Genomic DNA, 12,422 nt, shown 5'->3' with positions numbered 1-12,422 from the left:
TTTAAATTCACATAGGCTGAGGATATATCTCTGATACTTTTTTACTTGTTTTTTGAGAAGTCGTCTATTGGAGAGACTTTACAACATGCAAAGTTTGGGCCAAATCGAATACCCTATTCACTAATTGTGGTGCTCATCACTTGTTGTAGCAATGCAAAGGTGATCGTTCGTATATATTTTTCACCCATTTTAATACGAATTAAGCCGGCTGAATCGTCCACTTCTGTATTAGGCTAAAACAACGTGTGTTTGTTTTGACAGTTGGCTTTCTTCTGCTGCCAAGAATAGAGGTGTGGTCTCCGAGTACGACATTCACCCATACCTTTCAAAGAACAGCGCAACTGCATCAGTGTGAGTGGTATCCAAACGTGCCTAATAAACATACTGGTTTAGAGGTTCTCTTCTGTATCTTTGGACCGAAAACATCTTGTGCTGATACACTGGTAAAATCTTCGCCTCCTTATGAAGGTTGAATGACAGCATGGTGTAAGAAAGAAGGTGATACAATAATACCAACAGATGTCTTCATTTGCTATCAAAATAATTTTTAATCATTTTTATTGTTTTGCCTTATTAAGGCGAAGGTCATTTTTTAGAGTGATATTTGAATTAATTCTCTTTCGAGTTGAGCTATTTAGACCTAATAGGTACATTGAAAAATTAGGAATCCGCCGAAGTCCCACACATGCAACCACTATGCTACGTTTCACGGGTGGTTAGACCGATCATCAGGCATATTGAATGGTGTTTTTTTTTTTAGTGGGTGGACGAAGGCTAAGCTTGGAGACTAGCATTTATATCACAAATCATTCGAAATTTGTATATTCGAATTATTTATTTATTTTAATGTTAGTCATTTAATTCCAAACCTTTCCTATAGTCCGACTTGGCTGGTAACCCTATTTTTCAATGCTTTATTACAAATACTAAGGCAGCTTTTTTCCACCTTTATTTTATTTGTTCTTCTGTATCAGAAGATTTTGATCATCAATATTTGTCATCGGAATCTTTGACAAGTTGATGGTGGCTTAGTCCCAGGTTCGAATCCCAGCCTGGCTCATGCTGAAATCATTTTTTTGTTTTGCCTTATTAAGGCGAAGGTCATTTTTTAGAGTGATATTTGAATTAATTCTCTTTCGAGTTGAGCTATTTAGACCTAATAGGTACATTGAAAAATTAGGAATCCGCCGAAGTCCCACACATTCAACCACTATGCTACGTTTCACGGGTGGTTAGACCGATCATCAGGCATATTGAATGGTGTTTTTTTTTTTTTAGTGGGTGGACGAAGGCTAAGCTTGGAGACTAGCATTTATATCACAAATCATTCGAAATTTGTATATTCGAATTATTTATTTATTTTAATGCTAGTCATTTAATTCCAAACCTTTCCTATAGTCCGACTTGGCTGGTAACCCTATTTTTCAATGCTTTATTACAAATACTAAGGCAGCTTTTTTCCACCTTTATTTTATTTGTTCTTCTGTATCAGAAGATTTTGATCATCAATATTTGTCATCGGAATCTTTGACAAGTTGATGGTGGCTTAGTCCCAGGTTCGAATCCCAGCCTGGCTCATGCTGAAATCATTTTTTTGTTTTGCCTTATTAAGGCGAAGGTCATTTTTTAGAGTGATATTTGAATTAATTCTCTTTCGAGTTGAGCTATTTAGACCTAATAGGTACATTGAAAAATTAGGAATCCGCCGAAGTCCCACACATTCAACCACTATGCTACGTTTCACGGGTGGTTAGACCGATCATCAGGCATATTGAATGGTGTTTTTTTTTAGTGGGTGGACGAAGGCTAAGCTTGGAGACTAGCATTTATATCACAAATCATTCGAAATTTGTATATTCGAATTATTTATTTATTTTAATGTTAGTCATTTAATTCCAAACCTTTCCTATAGTCCGACTTGGCTGGTAACCCTATTTTTCAATGCTTTATTACAAATACTAAGGCAGCTTTTTTCCACCTTTATTTTATTTGTTCTTCTGTATCAGAAGATTTTGATCATCAATATTTGTCATCGGAATCTTTGACAAGTTGATGGTGGCTTAGTCCCAGGTTCGAATCCCAGCCTGGCTCATGCTGAAATCATTTTTTTGTTTTGCCTTATTAAGGCGAATGTCATTTTTTAGAGTGATATTTGAATTAATTGTCTTTCGAGTTGAGCTATTTAGACCTAATAGGTACATTGAAAAATTAGGAATCCGCCGAAGTCCCACACATTCAACCACTATGCTACGTTTCACGGGTGGTTAGACCGATCATCAGGCATATTGAATGGTGTTTTTTTTTTTTAGTGGGTGGACGAAGGCTAAGCTTGGAGACTAGCATTTATATCACAAATCATTCGAAATTTGTATATTCGAATTATTTATTTATTTTAATGTTAGTCATTTAATTCCAAACCTTTCCTATAGTCCGACTTGGCTGGTAACCCTATTTTTCAATGCTTTATTACAAATACTAAGGCAGCTTTTTTCCACCTTTATTTTATTTGTTCTTCTGTATCAGAAGATTTTGATCATCAATATTTGTCATCGGAATCTTTGACAAGTTGATGGTGGCTTAGAACGCTAAGACGCCTGCAACCGTGTCACTTGGTTGTTGGGGTCCCAGGTTCGAATCCCAGCCTGGCTCATGCTGAAATCATTTTTTTGTTTTGCCTTATTAAGGCGAAGGTCATTTTTTAGAGTGATATTTGAATTAATTCTCTTTCGAGTTGAGCTATTTAGACCTAATAGGTACATTGAAAAATTAGGAATCCGCCGAAGTTGAGCTATTTAGACCTAATAGGTACATTGAAAAATTAGGAATCCGCCGAAGTCCCACACATTCAACCACTATGCTACGTTTCACGGGTGGTTAGACCGATCATCAGGCATAAATGACCTTCGCCTTAATAAGGCAAAACAAAAAAATGATTTCAGCATGAGCCAGGCTGGGATTCGAACCTGGGACCCCAACAACCAAGTGACACGGTTGCAGGCGTCTTAGCGTTCCAAGCCACCATCAACTTGTCAAAGATTCCGATGACAAATATTGATGATCAAAATCTTCTGATACAGAAGAACAAATAAAATAAAGGTGGAAAAAAGCTGCCTTAGTATTTGTAATAAAGCGTTGAAAAATAGGGTTACCAGCCAAGTTGGACTATAGGAAAGGTTTGGAATTAAATGACTAACATTAAAATAAATAAATAATTCGAATATACAAATTTCGAATGATTTGTGATATAAATGCTAGTCTCCAAGCTTAGCCTTCGTCCACCCACTAAAAAAAAACACCATTCAATATGCCTGATGATCGGTCTAACCACCCGTGAAACGTAGCATAGTGGTTGAATGTGTGGGACTTCGGCGGATTCCTAATTTTTCAATGTACCTATTAGGTCTAAATAGCTCAACTCGAAAGAGAATTAATTCAAATAACAATATTTTCACTTCCATCAAGAATTTGTGTTTATAACATCTTTATTTAAACTTAATGAAGAATATTTTACCGTTTTCTTCTATATTTTGGGAATATTTCGCGCAAAAATTATTGACAGCAAATGAAGACTACGGCCTGAATTCGCCCATTGGATCATCTTGTTAAATTCGCCATGGAATGACAGGTTGAATATTCTTCCACTTGCGTAGCGCTAAAATTTGCACACCACACTATCGTCACATTGGTTAGCAGAGACCGGCCTATTATATTATAAGAAGTTAACAATGTTTCTTTTTTAGCACTATAAGTTTTACCGGCCAGCGACTTGAGGATCATATTCCTACTTCTAATATTGTGGTAAATAGCTTTGGCTTGGGTGTATGACTTTAACATCCTATCGAATATTACACTCAATATCTTGGGGTAGTTAGTGGTCGGAATCAGAATACCATCGACCAGTCTGTTTAGGGGTAGCCTTATTTCAGCCTTAATCTAAAGGCTTTTTCTGCTTAAGCTTGCTAATAGCTTATTGACTTCAAGAGAAGTTCCCCAACTCTTGAATTTTCAGGGTATGTTCGACGAAGCTCATCGCGCTCATTTGCTAGCCTCGTCGCCTCTGCTTGGAAATTTGGTTTAATTTCTGGTATTTGACCAGCAGCAATTAAGCGCGCGTCTGCAGCTGTGAAGATGTCCAGCGCAGCTGTGAAGATATCCAGCGCAGCTGTGAAGATATCCAAAAAAATTCTCTTAGCTACCCAAGGATCGGAGGGAATCGGTAGGTCTCTGAAGCGGAGATTGATAAATTCTCTGAACCCATGCTAAGCAGTATTCGCATGATTTAGAAAATACGGCGGACATAGGTTATGAGATCGGTGGTCTGACAACGGAGACAACGATAAGACGGAGGACTGAGCTAAGCGAAATAATGGGTTGCCAGGACACGTAATTTATCAAACCCGCTGCCACAATGGTGATGTCTGGCGAACTGTGGCAATCTCGTCATATCCTCGCGGGAGCGTCTTTGTTCACCGTCCAAATTTGCTCGGCCAGCGCTGTACCCTCTTGTTAGCGTTGTATCCTAGGACGGAATGCCAACTCTCATGATCAGCACTGAAATCCCATAGACCAGCGAAAGCAAACTAATATCAGATATATAACGCAGGGTAAAATTTTATATTGGCGGTATGTACACATTAAGCACCTCTACCCCAGCTGTACCTCTCTTAACACCATACATGGTAATGGACCTCAAGCGAGAGAGGTATGTACTGGACCGACTGGTTAGCACGGAAGGCAAGTCCTCCTCCCCCGTTTCTTATACAAATATTCCGCAAAACGTTGTAACCATCGTAACGTTGAAAGCTTCATATCTGTGATCGCGGCAACCATGATTTTTCTCCAGCTCATGAAGTACACAATTTCGCTGACTTTGTTGCAATTTAATTGCAGGAATAATGAGTTTCCAGGTCGCCGAACAACAACATGGGGTATGAGATGGTACGTTCGTTGCTGTTATCACCAGTTATCTCTTTTTTCAAAGACAACGATGAAACTGAAGACGAAGTGGGAACACGTTGTCATTTAGCGGCGCAAAATAACATCCAACCGAAGATATGATTTGTATGAAATTTTGTGTCTTTCAGCCTGTGTCTATGGGTAATAAGGGGCCGAATATGAACATTATCGGCTAATGTTGTAGTATAGCCCCCATATAAGGATACCTCCCGATAATCGGTATTTTGAGGATTTACGCCATATTTTCCTACCATATTAGCTGTAAGTTGGTACTTAGTGTTCCTAGGGTTCACAAAACTTTTCCACCATAAATTTTGGATTTGGCACATAGCACACATATAACGGTACCTCCCGAATTTCAGTACTTTAAATATTTAAGCAATTTTTTAAGACCAAATCCAAAACTTGGCATTTGGGGTGCCCAATAGGCACAAAAATTATCTACTATACCTTTTTCAGATGTAATTCGAAACATTTTAGTTGTAATTCGTAACTTTTCATTTGTAATTCGATTTATTCCACTTGTAATTCGAATTATTACATTTGTAATTCGAATCATTTTATTTGTAATTTTTTTGTTTCGAATTACTAATAAAATGATTTTTTATTTTTGCCTTATTAAGGCGAAGGCCATTTATAGTGATATTTAATTAATTCTCTTTCGAGTTGAGCTGTAAGGCCTTTAGAGATACATTGAAAAATTAGGAGTCTACCGAAGTCCCACGCATCCAACCATTACACTACGTTTCACGGGTGGTAAAGCCGATCTTCAGGTGTATTAGGATGTTGTTGTTGTGGCAGACGAAAGCAAAGTTTGGAAACTAGTGAAGTGCGATATATAAAAAATTAACCACTTCGACCTGGTAAATGTTTTCACTACATATTATCGAGAAAATAATTAAAGCATTTTGTAATATATTCGATTTTATTTTTGTGGGAAATTAATTTCATGACAATATTTTTAATTTTCCACATAAATACCTTTACGTTTTGACTTTAATAATCTTTAATGTATTTTCATTTGAAATTTATTACATTTCCCAGCATTTCCCGTTTGAGTATAAAGTTAGAAATAATAAAACCGACATTCGTTAGGCACAAAGCGCTCATACACACCTATACCTCCTTACATACATATAAATTTTCACAAAGGCACAACATTTCCCCATTGTATAAAGGTATTGAATAAATTCGTTAGTCCGGTAGCAGAGGTTTAGTTGTAAAGCCCAGACAGAGTACAATATGAATTATAATGCCATCATAAACAGAATGAATGTACTTTAGTATCGTAAAAACCCATGTGGGTGGTCGGTGGGGATGGGAGACTACAGTTACGATACTACTCCTACTCGCTTACTGTTTCTGCCTCCCATTCAACAAAGTCTTTTCACTTTCATATTTTGTTGGAATTTATGACAAAATCGATACGATTATGATATGGTTGGTGGCCATGCAGGAATATTATTTATGTACATATGTATGTACGGATGCGGGTATGTGTGTCTTTTTTGTGTTCCACACAAAGTACTATGTATATACATATGTACGTGTACATTTCCCTCTTTTCTGTTTTCTTTTTTATTTCATAAAAGTCAGTCAGATGTAAGGCCAACAGGACTTACCGTTGGTTGATGTTGCTTGTTACCATGTTTGTCGTCGTTGTTGTTGGTGGCAAAAGAATTCAATAAAAATACACATAAATTTCAAGAGGGTTATTGTAACCTTCAAGACATGCCTTTATTTCTGATACATTCTTGCACATGAATACAAAATTTCAACAGCAAAACGAATGCTGAAAAAGAATGCAGGCAAAAGTGGGGGAAAAACACGGCAAATCACATAGATATCTGCATACTTTTGTTGGAAAGACATTTTGTCATAATAGTTCTGCATGTTTGCTACGTATTTGCTGATATTTGCATCGTTGGTGCCTTCTTTGTGCTACAACATGTCCGGGCTTAAAAACTTAAGTTAGATTGGTTGAAATATTAGTTGATGGTGTTACATCCTTTATCTGAAAATTGTATTTCTAACAGTGCTCAGAAGACAATTTCACTGCAGAGTACTTAAGCAAGAAGATATACGGCATTTTAGATAAATTCGATTTTGATAAGAATAAAATATTGATTACTAAATACATTATCGGAAAATCTGTTGATGAACTTAAAAGTTTGAAAAAAGGATATGTGGACTGCACCTAACGAACATAGCTATGCATAGGTTGGCATTAAGCCAAGAAGAATATATTTTAGGAGTGTAGGGGAGATGGTGGATAAAATTCCGGGCTCAATAATATTGGTTATCTAGGTTTTATGCATACTCATTATACTCTAAGCCTTAAGGCTATATACCAGGGTTCACCAGCAACAACAAATTCAACCGCTGCGTTTGTGTTGGGCACACACACGAGATTATCTATCCCTCTCTAAATAAAAATCGTGTGCGTTAATTCATTGCTAAAACAAAGAAGATGATAGGTGGTGAGAGTAACGTTCAAACTCACCACAATTGAGATTGTGTGTGTTCACACAGACACGGCTCGCGAGCCCAGTGGTGATTAACACTGCTATATACCCTCCATGCCCTCCTGCTATTGAAAGGACCAACAGATTTGTTCAAACTTTGAACATCGAAATATTTCTTGCAAATATCAATTACGTTCGAAAATGGACTCTATTGGTCCAGTCTTTCGGGTAAGGGTTGTTTTCATTGTTTTACCAAAGGAAGTCCTTGTGGTCCGGATTACGAACCCTACAAAGAATGAAGATGGAACCATCGTTACCTTTGCGACCCTATCCTGATTGATTCGAAGTGGTGTGTAAGTTATTTTAATCAACAATTTGACGAGCAACCTTGCACAATGGTTCAGAAACGTATAAAGATATTTTCATATTTTTGTTGTCTGATTCATTAATAGTGATCAAATTAGGTCCAGACGTTGGAGAGGAATTCAAGATCAAAGTTTAAATGTTGAGCTTGCGTCAAAATATGCATGTATTTAAATTTTTAATATGTTCCAATCTAATAAAACCTGTCAAACACAATTAAACAATCAAAGAATGCCAGCAAAGGTGAATCGTGCAGACCGATTACGCTTTTGTCACCCGTAGCAAAAACTCTTAAGGCATTACTCCGCCCCAGTATCAGCAATACCTCTCCAGATACCGATCATCAGCATGGGTTCCGTAAGCATCACTACACATATTAGTAGAGGATTCAACTAGAACAACCCGTGCATTGCACAGTGTTGGTGCCGTTCAACTTTGATACTTGCAGGTACTCTGCGCTGACGACATCGAACAGACTACCCTCCGGCCAAGTTTGACGCAAGTTGTTCGTGCAATTCAATAATGTCATTTGTGGAAGGCTCTACTCTTATTGATCCGATATTGCCGTTTTTGGCTCCAGGAATAAACTCGGACTACGGAGATCAGTATAGAACAGTGTATCCTGGGTTATGGCATATGAATTCCAACCACTAACTATCCAAAGATCTAAATGGTCACGTTCGATAGTACGGCCACGTCAACCGCGCATACCCAAATATCTGCGCATAGCTGAGATGTTGGGATTAGTTCCTTTAATCCTAGCCGGTAGCATTATATACCAAGCTTTGCTGCTCCAGTATGGAACAACTGCCCTGTGAACTGCAATCTACATGAGAAGACGAGGGGTCTTCCAGTACGGCAATACAATAGTATGTTCTCTTTGCAGTACTTGATAGCACATTATCCTGAAAGTAATTCAGAAATCCTATCAAGCAGGTTTGGATAGCATTCACACAGATGGTGAGTGCCACGAAACCCCATAGACATTTTGACCCAACAACGTTCGGGGATGGTGGGTTAAAATGGTAAAAATCCAGTAGTTTTGTGGTGAAAACCCATCAAAGCTGCAACATTCTTGGATTGGATGCAGAGACGGATGAAACAGGAAAGTGAACATAAAATTATATGCTATACTGTTAAAACAACAACAACAAATGTTGCCAATGTTTCCCTAATTTGCAGTTTATGGGATTTTTGAGGAAAATTGTCATTGTGTTCCTGAGTACAACGATATAATTTGTTCTGACATAATGACCCGAAGGCTATCAAAAACCTCCTATAACACTCTACAACATTTTTAAGGTGATCTTGTGCAAACAATTCGAACTGAGGATTTTTTGAAAGTACAGACCCAAACGACAAGAAACCCTAGTTGGGTTTTGTTGTGTCAGATCCAGCTCGGATTTTATGGTCCCATCTAAACATGGTTAAATAGTGAGTTTTTAAAGAAATTCGGGGCTATATCTCTGAAACCGATACGAATCTTCTTCTGACCTCTAAAGCAAATTTGTAGGTAAGGACAAGAATAAAATATTTGGAGAAATAATGAACTCGAAAAACTACATTTATTGCCTCAAATTTCAAAATATATGCAAAACTTCCACAATTTTTATACATTTGGCACCGTATCTTCAAAACCGTTAATTTTTTCTGAATATTTTCTTCTGAAAAAATATTCTCCGGAATGTAAAATGCCTCTATGCCGTTGTTTTCAGTAAATTTTTCAACGACGATTTAAAAAAAATGTCAATAATGAAATAATAAAATCCGAAATGAGAGAATAAACTGTTGGTGTGAACTGTCTTTGAAATACGTGTTGTAAAAGATATGATTCAAAATAACGCTGAATCGACATGAAGTAAGCATTTTAGAGCTTCAGAATGTTCTAAAGAATTGTTGAGAACTTTATTTGGAAAATTTTTGCAAAAGGTTACTTGGTTCTACTCCCAATAGTTTAGCCGATACTGACCAGAATTTCAGCAATTATGTAAAATTTTCTATATTTCATAGATGTTGATGCCCTAGATGGAGTTTTTCTTATGCCTTTTTTTAAAAGATAAGTTCTACTAGTTTAGGGCTACAATATTGCTAAATACAGCAAGGACAAATTCCTATTCGTTTCTTAGATAAAGGCCTGATAAATGCAAAAAAGTGTAGATATAGCCCTGTGTAGTCTAAATATGTACTTTCAAAAAATGCATACTAGAAGTTGTTTGCATCTTCAGTGTTCCATAGTGTAATCATCAACTAAAATGACTGAAACACACTGTACACGAACATATGCGGATGATGATATATGATGCGCTGAGCGCCAAAACGGCATAACCATCATATTAAAAAAATCAAACTGACCATACCTTTGGAAATAAATTAAAAAAAAACTCTATTGATTTGTATAACACTAGGTTATATTACCTGCCAACTTAATGAAATATGAAGTTTTATAGTATTTATTTCAAAAGTTTCCGGTTAGATCAGTATAACCAGTTTGATTTCTTTGAACTTGTGGCTTAGGTCATATTGACACTGAGCGCCTCATATGTGATAGGTTAAATATCTACATAGCTGAGTTAGTGCAGCTCTTCCATCTTAGGATTGGGAAAATATTCGTTGCTAAATCTACCGTCACACTGTTTACAACCTGGTCGATGGTGTACTTATCTAACCACTAACTACCCCAAGATATTGGGTGCAAATCTGTTTTTACGACAAGATCACAAGTAAGAACTAGGTCCACAAGTCGCTGGTAAGCAGCCCTTGGGGTTCTGAAAAAGATATACCGGTCGGTGGAAAGCTATACGACGCCAGTGTGTTATGCAAATCTTAGCGCTATGCAGTGGTGGACTATTCAAACCCGTTAGGATGTCGTCCTGAGGACTGCAACAGTATGCCTCCTCATGACACCAGTGAACCATAGTAATGTGGAGGCGGATTTAACGGTGCTTCAGCGCAGAAACGTGAGCATTACTGCGACAATATGTGGATAGACTTCCCCACCCATGCACGTCAGGAGAAATTTTCGTGATCTGTCGAGAGAAAGAGAGATATAGAGAGATACAAGGGTGCACACGGGGATCTCTAGATCAACGAGACTAGCTTTCATACTGGTGCTATTGCACAGGTAGTTCAAAGGTATATTGTGACCACCGTACTAGGAGGCCCCCATAACATCGGTCCATTCTTTCGCATACGACAATATGTATGTGTTGAAAAATATATCAACACGAATATATTATCACATGATATATAAACATATAATAATGTATAGTTACATTATAATCATAATTTTATTGATGAACTCTGACCCTAGTTGTAAATTCTAATTTCGTTTTCTTCCTCTTTTCTGCTTAACAAAACAATGACATAATAATTTTTTTATTAGGAGGAGCAAATAATAAATCAACTTTTGTGTGGTAAATATTGACAATAGGAAATGTAATTATGCGATTATGTGTTTGAGTGAACATCGTATTTGAATGTATTCAATAACAGAATTTATATGTTTTTACTTACATTTAACTTAAGTGTTGACGAATTTCTTTTTAATATTTCCTTAACACTTTTCATGGACATACCTGGAATGAAAGACATGGAAATTGTTATTATGCAAAAACGTGGTGAGAATAATAAGAAAACATTAAATATTTAAATTAAAAATAAGTAAAAAAAGATACTTATTTGAGAATTTTGCCTTTTTAGGCGAAGATAATTTTTAGTATTATTATTTTTTATTATTTTCACGTTGGAAATTGAACTTTATGATCAATAATGCATCTGAAAAATGAAAGCCGACAACTCGAACCCACACACCCACCACTATGTGACATGACATGTTTCGCCTTTTGGTAAAGAAGGCTCCTCAGACATATCGGATGTGGGACGGCTTCGCTATCATCTAACTTTTACTCTTTCATATGCAATTTGTTTTTTTACAACTCTGAATGTTTTGTTCAGTAATTGTATGGCTTTCATGACAAACGCTTAGCGTAGTCTTTGAAAGTTATGAGTTTGGCTCTGAACACTAACACGCCGTGACAACACTTTTTTCCTTGTGTTTTTCAAGGACGTGGATTCAAACCCCAGCCTGGCTCAGCTGATTTTGATTGTTTGAGAATTTTGCCTTTTTAGGCGAAGATCTTTTTTTTTTAGTATTAATTTTGTAATTAATTTCTCGTTGGAAATTGAGCTTTATGATCAATAATGCATCTGAAAAAGGAAAGCCGACGACTCGAACCAACGTCCTTGAAAAACACAAGGAAAAAAGTGTTGTCACGGCGTGTTAGTGTTCAGAGCCAAACTCATAACTTTCAAAGACTACGCTACGCCATACAGGAAATACGATGGAGTGGGAAAGGCATCATAGATGACATGACATAAAGCATGAGTTTGGTTACGGATTTGTAGTTGGTCGGAGGTTAAAACACCTGGTCTCCAGCTTGACACCAGTGAATGAAAGACTTGCTACAATTCTAATAAAAGCAAAATTTTTCAACATCAGCTTTATTTGCGCTCATGCTCCCACTGAAGACAAGGGCGAACTGACCAAAGATATATTTTATGAGCGCTTAGAAGAAACATATGACCGTTGTCCTGCCCATGACATTAAAATTATTCTAAGCGATTTTAATGCCAAAATTG

At 37.0% G+C, this 12,422-nt stretch overlaps 1 protein-coding gene across 8 annotated transcripts in view; it reads right to left on the bottom strand.

The window, feature by feature from the left end:
* The window catches only part of 5-HT7 (5-hydroxytryptamine receptor 7), a 554,635-nt gene that overhangs the window by 428,334 nt on the left and 113,879 nt on the right, over positions 1 to 12,422 (bottom strand). For 3 of the 8 annotated variants that reach the window (XM_073960262.1, XM_073960267.1, XM_073960263.1), the window contains one exon: positions 11,298 to 11,359. The exons of the other annotated variants lie outside the window; for them this stretch is intronic. The gene's annotated coding sequence lies outside the window, so the exon portion shown is untranslated. The remainder of the gene's footprint in view (positions 1 to 11,297; positions 11,360 to 12,422) is intronic. 8 annotated transcript variants of the gene reach the window in all.

The sequence above is a fragment of the Musca autumnalis genome, unplaced genomic scaffold (genome assembly GCF_047663935.1).
Source record: "Musca autumnalis isolate F117 unplaced genomic scaffold, ASM4766393v1 scaffold_1, whole genome shotgun sequence".
NCBI lineage: Eukaryota > Metazoa > Arthropoda > Insecta > Diptera > Muscidae > Musca > Musca autumnalis.
The sequence above is the reverse complement of the archived record's forward strand: the minus strand, read 5'-3'. Positions and strand labels throughout refer to the sequence as shown.